Genomic DNA, 12,064 nt, shown 5'->3' with positions numbered 1-12,064 from the left:
TGGCAATTTGGTCTTTGGTTCCTATGTCTTTTCTAAACCCAGCTTATATATCTGAAATTTCTTAGTTCACCTACTGTTGAAGTCTAGCTTGAAGGATTTTGATCATAACCTCACTAGCATATGAAATGAACACAATTTTACATAGTTTGAAAATTCTTTGGCATTTCATTTCTTTGGGATTGGAATGAAAACTGACCTTTTCCAGTCCTGTGGCCACTGCTGAGTTTTCCAAATTTGCTGGCATATTGAGTGAAGCACTTTCACAGCATCATCTTTTAGAATTTGAAATAGCTCAGCTAGAATTCCATAACCTCCATTAGCTTCATTCATAGTAATACTTCCTAAGGCCCACTTGACTTCACACTCCAGGATAACTGGCTCTAGGTGAGTGATCACACCATCATGGTTACCTGGGTCATTAAGACCTTTCTTGTAGAGTCCATCTGTTTATTCTTGCCACCTCTGCTTAATCTCTTCTGCTTCTCTTATTTCTTTACAATTTTTGCCCTTTATCATACCCATCCTTGCATAAAATATTCCCTTGATATCTCCAATTTTCTTGAAAACATCTCTACTCTTTCCTATTCTATTGTTTTCCTCTATTTTTGCATTGTTCATTTAAGAAGACCTTGTTATCTCTCCTTGCTATTCTCTGGAACTCTGCATTCAGTTGGGTATATCTTTCCCTTTTTCCCTTGCCTTTCACTTCTTTTCTCAGCTATTTCTAAGACCTACTCAGACAACCACTTTACCTTCTTTCATTTTTTTTTTTTTTTTGAGATGGTTTTGGTTACTGACTCCTGTACAATGTTATGAACCTTCATTCATAGTTCTTCTGGCACTCTGTCTATCAGATTTAATCCCTTGAATCTATTTGTCACTTCCATTGTATAATTGTAAGGGATTTAATTTAGATTATACACAAATGGCCTACTGGTTTTCCCTACTTTCTTCAGTTTAAGTCTGAATTTTGCAACAAGGTGTTCATGATCTGAGCACAGTCAGCTCCCAGTCTTATTTTTTTCTGACTATATAGAGCTTCTCCATTTTCTGCTGCAAAGAATATAATGAATCTGATTTTGGTACTGACCATATGGTAATGTCCAAGTGTAGAGCTGTCTCTTGTGTTGTTGGAAAAGGGTGTTTGCTATAACCAGTGTATTCTCTCGACAAAACTCTGTTAGCCTTTGACCTGCTTCATTTTGTACTCCAAGGCCAACTTGCCTACTATTCCAGGTATCTCTTGTCTTCCTAGTTTTGTATTCCAATCCCCTATAATGAAAAGGACTTTTTTTTTTTTTTTTTGGTGTTAGTTCTAGAAGGTCTTGTGGGTCTTCATAGAACCATTCAACTTCAGCTTCTTCAGCATTACTGGTCAGGGCATAGAAGTGGATTACCGTGATATTGAATGGTTTGCCTTGGAAATGAACCGAGATCAATCTGTCGTTTCTGAGGCTGCACCCAAGCACTGCATTTCAGACTCTTTTGTTGACTATGAGGGGCCACTCCATTTCTTCTAAGGGATTCTTGCCCATAGTAGTAGATATAATGGTCATCTGAATTATATTCACCCATTCCAGTCCATTTTAGTTCACTGATTTCTAAAATGTCAATGTTCACTCTTGTCATCTCTTGCTTGACTACAGCCTATCTACCTTGATTCATGGACCTAACATTCCCGGTTCCTATGCAAAATTGTTCTTATAGCATCAGACTTTACTTTCACCACCAGAAACATCCACAATTGAGTGGCATTTTCACTTTGGCCCAGCCAGTTCACTCTTTCTGAAGCTATTATCAATTGCCCTCTACTCTTCCCCAGTAGTGTGTCAGACACCTTCCTAGCTGGGGGCATTCATCTTCTGGTGTCATATATTTTTTCCTTTTCATATTGTTCACGGGGTTCTTGGAGCAAGAATACTGGAGTAATTTGCCACTCTCTCCTCCAGTGGACCATGTTTTGTTAGAACCCTTCGCTATAACCCAGCTGTCTTGGATGGCTCTGCAAGACATGGCTCACTGATTTAAACAAGCCCCTTCACCATGGCAAGGCTATGATCCATGAAGGGGAGCATCTATGTAGACAGATAATATTTATCTATCACTTATCCATCTATTCTGATGGTATTATTAATATCTGACAAAGCTAATCCCAATGAAGCATTCTTATTATCATAGGTTTCTTAAATATTGTCAGGCATTAATTCTTCCATTTGAACTTAAACAATCCCATCTAATTTCAACTTAAAAATATTCAGGATAGTGTATGAGTACATGTGCACATGTTTGCATGTGTGTTTTAGTGTATTAAATTTCACTGGGATGTAACTGACATTTTAAAATAGTCTTTTGTACAGAAACATGGTATCACTTTCCATTTGGGGAGACCTTTTTTAAATCTTTCAACAAAATGTTATAGCTCTTTTCATGTAGGTCTTAAAAGTTTCTTTACTAAATTTAATCTCAGGTATTTTATATTTTTATAATTATTACAAATGTGATATATTTTCCATGTGGTTTTCTAACTACTTCTTCCTAGTATAAATAAAAGCTATTTATTTTCCATAGTTACAATTTATCCTTTTTACTTTATAAAATTAACTTGCAAATGCTTCTGTGTTTTATTGTCTTTTGGATTTTTAATACATACAACTGCATGACATGCTTGTATATGTCTCTTCATTTCCAAAATTTGTATCACTTCTTCACTGCTTCAGTGCATTAGCCAGATCTCCAAAATAATGCTTACTATTGCTTAAAATGAACATTCCTGACTTGATCCTGACTTTAATGGGAATTTAATAACATTAGTATATCTCACTTTATAATATTTCTATTGTTCGTGATAAGTAGTTTTACTATGATAATGGTTTCTAGTTCAAATATACCCTGAGATGGTTTTAGAAATGCTGGCAGAATTTTAGTAAACATCATTTACACATTTACTGATATAACTATATGGTCTTTCTCCTTCAACTTGGGGAGGGGGGTAATGAATTATGTTCATAAATTTTGTCATGTTGAAGCCTCTTTATTTTTCTATAAACTGTATGCAATTATGAGGTATTTTCCTTTAATGAACTGATTCAATCTGCTAGCATTTCATTTAGAATCTGGTAGAAGAATAAGAATAAGGTAGAAGAATAAGGTTTGTAGTACATCAGAAATATAATTCTCAGGCTATAGCTCAAAAAAAAAATCAGAAACTCTTTGGTGGGTCTTAGACATGAGCATTTTTCATTTTTTTCCTTAATATAAATTTATTTATTTTAATTTGAGGCTAATTACTTTACAATGTTGTATTGGTTTTGCCATACATCAACATGAATCCGCCACGGGTGTACATGTGTTCCCCATCCTGAACACCCCTCCCACCTCCCTCCCCATACCATCCCTCTGGGTCATCCCAATGCACCAGCCCCGAGCACCCTGTATCATGAATCAAACCTGGACTGGCAATTCATTTCACATATGATAATGTACATGTTTCAATATCATTCTCCCAAATCATCCCACCGTCTCCCTCTCCCACAGAGTCCAAATGACTGTTCTATACATCTGTGTCTCTTTTGCTGTCTTGCATACATGGTTATCATTACCGTCTTTCTAAATTTCATATATATATGTTATTATACTGTATTGGTGATTTTCTTTCTGGCTTACTTCACTCTGCATAATAGGCTTCAGTTTCATCTACCTCATTAAACTGATTCAAATGTATTCTTTTTAGTGGCTGAGTAATACTTCACTGTGTATATGTACCACTGCTTTCTTATATATTTGTCTGCTGATAGACATTTAGGTTGCTTCCATGTCCAGGTTATTATAAACAGTGCTGCGATGAACATTGGGATACACATGTCTGTTTCAATTCTGGTTTCCTCGGTGTATATGCCCAGCACTGGGATTGCTGGGTCATAGATTAGATCAGATCAGTCGCTCAGTCGTGTGTGACTCTTTGTGACCTCATGAATTGCAGCACGCCAGGCCTCCCTGTCCATTACCAACTCCTGGAGTTCACTGAGACACACATCCATCAAGGCAGTGATGCCATCCAGCCATCTCATCCTCTGTCGTCCCCTTCTCCTCCTGCCCCCAATCCATCTCAGCATCAGAGTCTTTTCCAATGAGTCAACTCTTCGCATGAGGTGGCCAAAGTACTGGAGTTTCAGCTTTAGCATCATTCCTTCCAAAGAAATCCCAGGGCTGATCTCCTTCAGAATGGACTGGTTGGATCTCCTTGCAGTCCAAGGGACTCTCAAGAGTCTTTTCCAACACCACAGTTGGACACAACTGTAGTGACTTAGCAGCAAGCATTATTATTTTGTACTTTCAATCTAATTAGGAAGTTAAGGATAAAGTGAAAGAAACAACTAAGAAATCAACTCTGCTTAAATGAGTAGAAAATTTTAAGTCTCCTTGCCTACACAAATCACTCTTCTCTCTCCCTAATCTCTGGTAACAGTTTTTTGGATATTCTTCAGAAAACATTTTGTACATAATTGCAAATATATATTATAGCAGAGTTAGTGAGCGCAAATTCAATGGTGTAATGTGGGATAACGGAGAAGGCGATGGCACCCCACTCCAGTACTCTTGCCTGGAAAATCCCATGGATGGAGGAGCCTGGTGGGCTGCAGTCCATGGGGTCGCTGAGGGTCGGACACGACTGAGAGACTTCACTTTCACTTTTCACTTTCATGCATTGGAGAAGGAAATGGCAACCCACTCCAGTGTTCTTGCCTGGAGAATCTCAGGGACGGGGGAGCCTGGTGGGCTGCCGTCTATGGGGTCGCACAGAGTCGGACACGACTGAAGTGACTTAGCATTAGCAATGTGGGATAAATTAAGGAAAAAGCTTTACTGGAGAAGCCAAGTGATAGCAAGAAAAATCATGAGGTTTTTCCTCCATTGACATCCAACAGAGAAACCTACTGTCTGTTGGAAATACCATGGCTGTGTCCCAGGAAAGGGACCAGGACCACTGCTGCTTCCTATTTTGGGGGACGTCAGCACAAAAATGGCTTTTCTAGAGACAGGAAAAAATACTGTGAGCTCCAGCAGAGAAGGGCGTGAGTGTCAGCTGTTTAAGAAGTGCTGAAAAATCCCAGATGCAAAGCATCTAGACAGCCTGGAACCCATGGTAACATAGAAACCCTCATGTTGGAGAGAAGCTATTAGGCCAGTGGGAATCTGGGTTGTGGAGTTGCTCTTGCAGTTTGGGCAAAAGTGGTCCTCAGGTAGCCCAGCAATCCCAAAGGAGCTCCCTTGTGGGGGTTGCTCCCAGCATTCTTGGACCAGCTACTTACTAATGGGATCACACTATGCTGTGGCTTACAGTTTTCACTTAATATATTTTAGATATCACCCCATAACTGCATAAGCAGATCTAACTCATTTTTCTATTACTGCATTATATTAGTATACCATAATTTATTTACTAATCCCCTATTGATGGACGTTCAAATTTTTCAGTTTACTATTACTATAGATAATGCTGCAGTGAACATTCCTGTGGGCATATTTGGCACACTTTTATGAGTGTATCATTTAAATTCCTAATTGTGGAATTGAGAGATTCAAGCAATTTTGAATTTTAATAGCTATTGCAAAATAGCTCTCTATAAATGTTGCCCCAGTTTATATTACTATCAATCATACATAGAGCATCTGCTTCCTATACCTCTCCAATAATAAGTACTATGTTTTTTAATCATGATATTTATTAATCTTTTTAAATCTGATCTAGGTGACATGGAATTACATTGCTGTTTTACTTTGCAACCCTTTAATTATGAACAAAGGTGAGCATCATTTCATATGTCTCTTTTAAATTTATATATCCTTTACTGTAAGCAGCCTGTTTCTATGATGTTGCCCATCGTTTTGCTTATTGGCATATAGGAGTATCCTGTAAATTAAAAAAAAAAAAGTCCTCTGTCATATGTATACAAATTATTTTCCCAGTTAGACTTTTAGACTTTTTTCACTTTTACACTACAACTTATTTCCATTGCTTTGTATTTTAATTTTTATATAGACAAATGCATGGCTTGTGGGTTTTTAGGTTCTAGTCATAAATATCTACCAAACTTCAAGATATAAATACACAAATTCACTTTTTTTCAGTACTTTTATGACTTATATTTAAGAATTTGATTCATCTGAAATTTGTTTTGGGGCAAATCAAGAGGTAAGAATCCATGTATATTTCTTTTCCTCTTGTCTCAAAACCAGTTATCTTTTCTCTCTTGCCAAGAAATAACTGTGTTAATATAGATCAAATTCCCACAGATTATTTTGATCTTTTATGGAGTCTTTATTGTAATTCATTTACTTCTTGCACAGTTCTTTTGCAGTGCCTAGCTGTGTTAATTATTGCAGCTTCAAAATATATATTAATATGTATTAGGAATTATCATGTAATTTGTATCATGTCTACACATACCTACTGAGGAAATTCAATTTTCTAAAAGATTTGATGCAGTGAAACAAGCTTTATTTCTTTGTTTTACAGTACACAAAATAAATAGTTTAATTTTTTAAAGCTTTTCAACCAGCTGTTTTGTTTGATATCATATACAATTAACACCCTCGAGAATTTTGGTCCTTTATACAATCTGCATATACAATCTAATATCAACATTAATCTTATTTTGCTCTGGTTTATTGTGGAAAGTTCTTTGAATGAGCTACAGTCTTACTTATGTTGATGTGTAGAGCCAAAATGTTAAGACCTATGGTTTCCTAGGCTAATAGAGTTTTGCCAAGAAAACACACTGGTAATAGCAAACACTCTTTTCCAAAAACACAAGAGAAGACTCTACACATGGACATCACCAGATCGTCAATATCAAAATCAGATTGATTATATTCTTTGCAGCCAAAGATGGAGAAGCTCTATTCAGTCAGCAAAAACCAGACAGGAAGCTGACTGTGCTCAAATCATGAACACCTTACTGCCAAATTCAGACTTAAATTGAAGAAAGAAGGGAAAACCACTAGATCATTCAGGTATGACCTAAATCAAATCCCTTAAGATTATACAGTAGAAGTGACAAATAGATGCAAGGGATTAGATCTGACAGACAGAGTACCTAAAGAATTATGGATGGAGGTTCATGACATTGTACAGAAGGCAGGGATCAAGACCATTCCCAAGAAAAAGAAATGAAAAAAGGCAAAATGGCTGTCTGAGGAGGTCTTACAAGCAGCTGTGAAAAGAAGAGAAGTGAAAGGCAAAGGAGAAGAGGGAAGATACAGCCATTTGAGTGCAGAGTTCCAAAGAATAGCAAGGAGAGATAAAAAGCCTTGCTCAGTGGAAAACAATAGATTGGGAAAGACTAGAGATCTTTTCAAGAAAATTAGAAATACCAAGGGAATATTTCATGCAAAGATGGGCACAATAAAGAACAGAAATGGTATGAACCTAACAGAAGCAGAAGATATTAAGACTAGGTGGCAAGAATACACAAAAGAGCTATACGAAAAAGATCTTATTGACCCAGATAATCACATTGGTGTGATCATTCACTAGAGCCAGACGTCCTGGAATGTGAAGTCAAGAGGGCCTTAGGAAGCATCACTACAAAAAAAGCTAGTGGAGGTGATGGAATTCCAGTTGAGCTATTTCAAATCCTGAAAGATGATGCTGTGAAAGTTCTGAGCTCAATGTGCTAGCAAATCTGGAAAACTCAGCAGTGGCCACAGGACTGGAAAAGGTCAGTTTTCATTCCAATCCCAAAGAAAGGCAATTCCAAAGAACGCTCAAACTACCACACAACTGCACTCATCTCACACGCTAGCAAAGTAATGCTCAAAATTTTCCAAGCCAGGCTTCAGCAATATGTGAACCGTGAACTTCCAGATGTTCAAGTTGGATTTAGAAAAGGCAGAGGAACTGGAGATCATATTGCCAACATCTCTTGGATCAGCAAGAAACCAAGAGAGTTTCAGAAAAACATCTACTTCTGCTTTACTGACTATGCCAAAGCCTTTGACTGTGTGGATCACAACACACTGTGGAAAATTCTTTAAAAGTTAGGAATACCAGACTATCTGACCTGCCTCCTGAGAAATCTGTATGCAGGTCAGCAAGCAACAGTAAGAACTGGACATGAAACAACAGACTGCTTCCAAATCAGGAAAGGAGTACGTCAAGGCTGTATATTGTCACCCTGCTTATTTAACTTATATGCAGGGTACATCATGAGAAATGCTGGACTGGATGAGGCACAAGCTGCAATCATGATTGCTGGGAGAAAGATCAATATCCTCAGATATGCAGATGACACCACCCTTATGGCAGAAAGTGAAGAAGAACTAAAGACCCTCTTGATGAAAGTGAAAGAAGAGAGTGAAAAAGTTGGCTTAAAGCGCAACATTCAGAAAACTAAGATCATGGCATCCAATCCCATCACTTCTTGGCAAATAGATGGGGAAATAATGGAAACAGTGACAGACTTTATTTTGGGGAACTCCAAAATCACTGCAGATATGGTGACTGCAGCCATGAAATTAAAAGACACTTGTTCCTTGGAAGAAAAGCTATGACCAACTTAGACAACATATTAAAAAGCAGAGACATTACTTTGTCAACATAGGTCCATCTAGTCAAAGCTATGGTTTTTCCAATAGTCATGCACGGATCTGAGAGTTGGACTATAAAGAAAGCTGAGCGTCGAAGAATATATGCTTTTGAACTGTAGTGTTGGAGAAGACCCTTGAGAGTCCCTTGGACTGCAAGGAAATCCAACCAGTCCATCCTAAAGTAAATCAGTCCTGAATAGTCATTGGAAGGACTGATGCTGAAGCTGAAACTCCAATACTATGGCCACCTGATGCAAAGAACTGACTCATTTGAAAAGCCCCTGATGCTGAGAAAGACTGAAGCAGAAGGAGAAGGTGACGACAGAGTATGATATGGTTGGATGGCATCACTGACTCGATGGACATGAGTTTGAGTAAACTCTGAGAGTTGGTGATGGACAGGGAGGCCTCTCATGCTGCAGTCCATGGGGTCACAAAGAGTCAGACATGACTGAGCGACTGAACTGAACTGATGGTTTCCTTTATAACAGTTACTACAAATCAATTCTGAATTCCAATGATCAAGAAGGAAAGCTAATCTCTGGTTTTGATGCATAAGTGTGCCTATATATGATATTAACTTTATATAATAATTTTAATTATGTACAAGAGATATCACTCCCTTAAATATTTTCACTCATCCAAAATGAACCTTGTTGAATCACTCATCAAAATAATCTTTTCATACACAGCAAATAGATTTTATTTCTACTGAGTATACTTCATTTTCTTTTTTGAAATTCACACTACTATGACATTGATTCTTACCTGTTATGCTTATTAAGACAAAATGACTTTCATTTCTTAGTGCATTTAATATCCCAGCCACTAACAATCTGGGTAGAGTATAATCTTTTTTATTTAATCTTTCTAAATTAATTAATTATCCATGTAACAAATCATAAAACATTTCTAAGGAACTCCAGTGTCTGATCAGCACACATAGAGAATTATTTTATGAAGATACTACAAGAATAAATAAGGGACAACTCAACAATTCACACGTTATTGTGCAAGGAAACTAGATTATAGCTACTCTTAATCAAATGGGGCAATTAAAGCTGTTAATAGTCAAAATAAAGAGCATACCATCAAATAATTTTATACACCCTTAAAATTATTTTTCCATGACTTTCTCTTTAATGAACTCTATACTTATGAGAGAGATTAGCAGGCATGGTAATGATTCTTTCATCAGATATGACTGAGCGACTATTCTTTCCATTCTTTCATCAAATATGCTTCATTTAAATATGTGTTCTTTGTTAACAAGACACATTAAAATGTTGTACTAGTCTTCTTTATATGCAAAGGGAAAGACTCTGAACACTTCCTCTCCTGCATGCTGTATCCAGATGGACTGAGAAAGTGACCTAAGCTATAGGGATCAGCCTCACATATGTCATCTGTGATTTCATTTCTGATCCTCAAGTCAACTGTCCTCCCAAGGTCACAGAGATATAGAATGAAGTGTCACTTCTATTACACTCTACTGCTTTAAAATATCAATAGTTAAGAATCAGCAGTCTGGGACTTCTCTATGGCCGAATGGTTGAGAAGCCACCTTCCAATGCAGGAGAAACAGATTTGATTCCCAGTCATGGAACTAAGATCCCACATGCCACAGGGCAACTAAGCCCGTGCACCACAACTAGTAGCCCTGGTGCCACAACTAGAGAAGTTCATGCAGGATGCAACTAGAGAAAGCCCATACACCACAATGAAGACCCAGTGCAGCCAAAATTAAACAAGAGAAAAACCAATTTAGTTTCACATGCACAAGAGAGTTCACAGAAATATGTGATTCAAGGAAGTGCCCAAAGCAGGTGGATTTTACACATTTTAGACAAAGAAAAAAATGAAGCTGTGAAGAACTGCCAAGACAAACAAATTTGGGCTTCAGATAGGATATTAGTGATGAAACAGCAATGGTTTTTTGCTTATACAGTCTCCTGTATCTGGTGAGAAGAATGCCTTCTACCCTCCTGGTACAAGGAAGCTACATTTCACATGGGAGATTTATATCCTGCTTTCAGAAGGACAAAGCAGGGTCATAGTGTCTCTCTTGCAATGGATGCTTCTTAAGTAACTTTATTTCAAAGAAACAATACACAAAATGGCATGTTTTAGAGTGGCATATTTTGCTCCATTCAAATAGGATCACTTGTGACTCTAAAAGTTTCTTAATGTCTCTGTGCTTTAGGCTCCTTGCCTAATAGCAACAAAAAGACCCAATATCAGGGCTGTTATGAGGATTTTATATGTGTATGTATATATATATATATGTATACACACTATTAGTCGCTCAGTCATATTCAACTTTTTGACCCATTGGACTATAGTCCACCAGGCTTCTCTATCCATGGAATTTTTCAGGTAAGAATACTGGAGCAGGATACCATTTCTTCCACGGGATCTTCCTGACCCAGGGATCAAACCCAAGTCTCCTGCATTGCAGGTAGATTCTTTACCATTGAGCCATCAGGGAAGTCCCTGATATGGTGATATATATGGTGCTTAACATACTGCCTGGTATATTAACTACTCAATAAATGTTGCCTAGTATCATAGTTACTGAGGTGCAATAGGATCAAATGGAGAGCTTGTTAATAGGCAAATTCCATAGAATGAGTTTGGAAGTTTACCTTCCTCTGCAATTTTCTGGAAGAGTTTGAGTAGGATAGGTGTCAGCTCTTCTCTAAATTTTTGGTAGAATTCAGCTGTGAAGCCGTCTGGACCTGGGCTTTTGTTTGCTGGAAGATTTCTGATTACAGTTTCAATTTCGTGCTTGTGATGGGTCTGTTAAGATTTTCTATTTCTTCCTGGTTCAGTTTTGGAAAGCTGTACTTTTCTAAGAATTTGTCCATTTCTTCCACGTTGTCCATTTTATTGGCATATAATTGCTGATAGTAGTCTCTTATGATCCTTTGTATTTTTGTGTTGTCTGTTGTGATCTCTCCATTTTCATTTCTAATTTTATTGATTTGATTTTTCTCCCTTTGTTTCTTGATGAGTCTGGCTAATGGTGTGTCAATTTCATTTATCCTTTCAAAGAACCAGCTTTTGGCTTTGTTGATTTTTGCTATGGTCTCCTTTGTTTCTTTTGCATTTATTTCTGCCCTAATTTTTAAGATTTCTTTCCTTCTACTAACTCTGGGGTTTTCATTTCTTCTTTTTCTAGTTGCTTTAGGTGTAGAGTTAGGTTATTAATTTGACTTTTTTTTTTTTTAATCTCTTTAACAAGTGGTGCTGGGAAAACTGGTCAACCACTTGTAAAAGAATGAAACTAGAACACTTTCTAACACCATACACAAAAATAAATCAAAATGGATTAAAGATCTACACATAAGACCAGAAACTATAAAACTCTTCGAGGAGAACATAGGCAAAACACTCTCCAACATACATCACAGCAGGATCCTCTATGACCCACCTCCCAGAATACTAGAAATAAAAGCAAAAATAAACAAATGGG

The sequence above is a fragment of the Bos mutus genome, chromosome X, assembly GCF_027580195.1.
Source record: "Bos mutus isolate GX-2022 chromosome X, NWIPB_WYAK_1.1, whole genome shotgun sequence".
In the NCBI taxonomy this organism is placed as follows: domain Eukaryota; kingdom Metazoa; phylum Chordata; class Mammalia; order Artiodactyla; family Bovidae; genus Bos; species Bos mutus.
The sequence above is the reverse complement of the archived record's forward strand: the minus strand, read 5'-3'. Positions refer to the sequence as shown.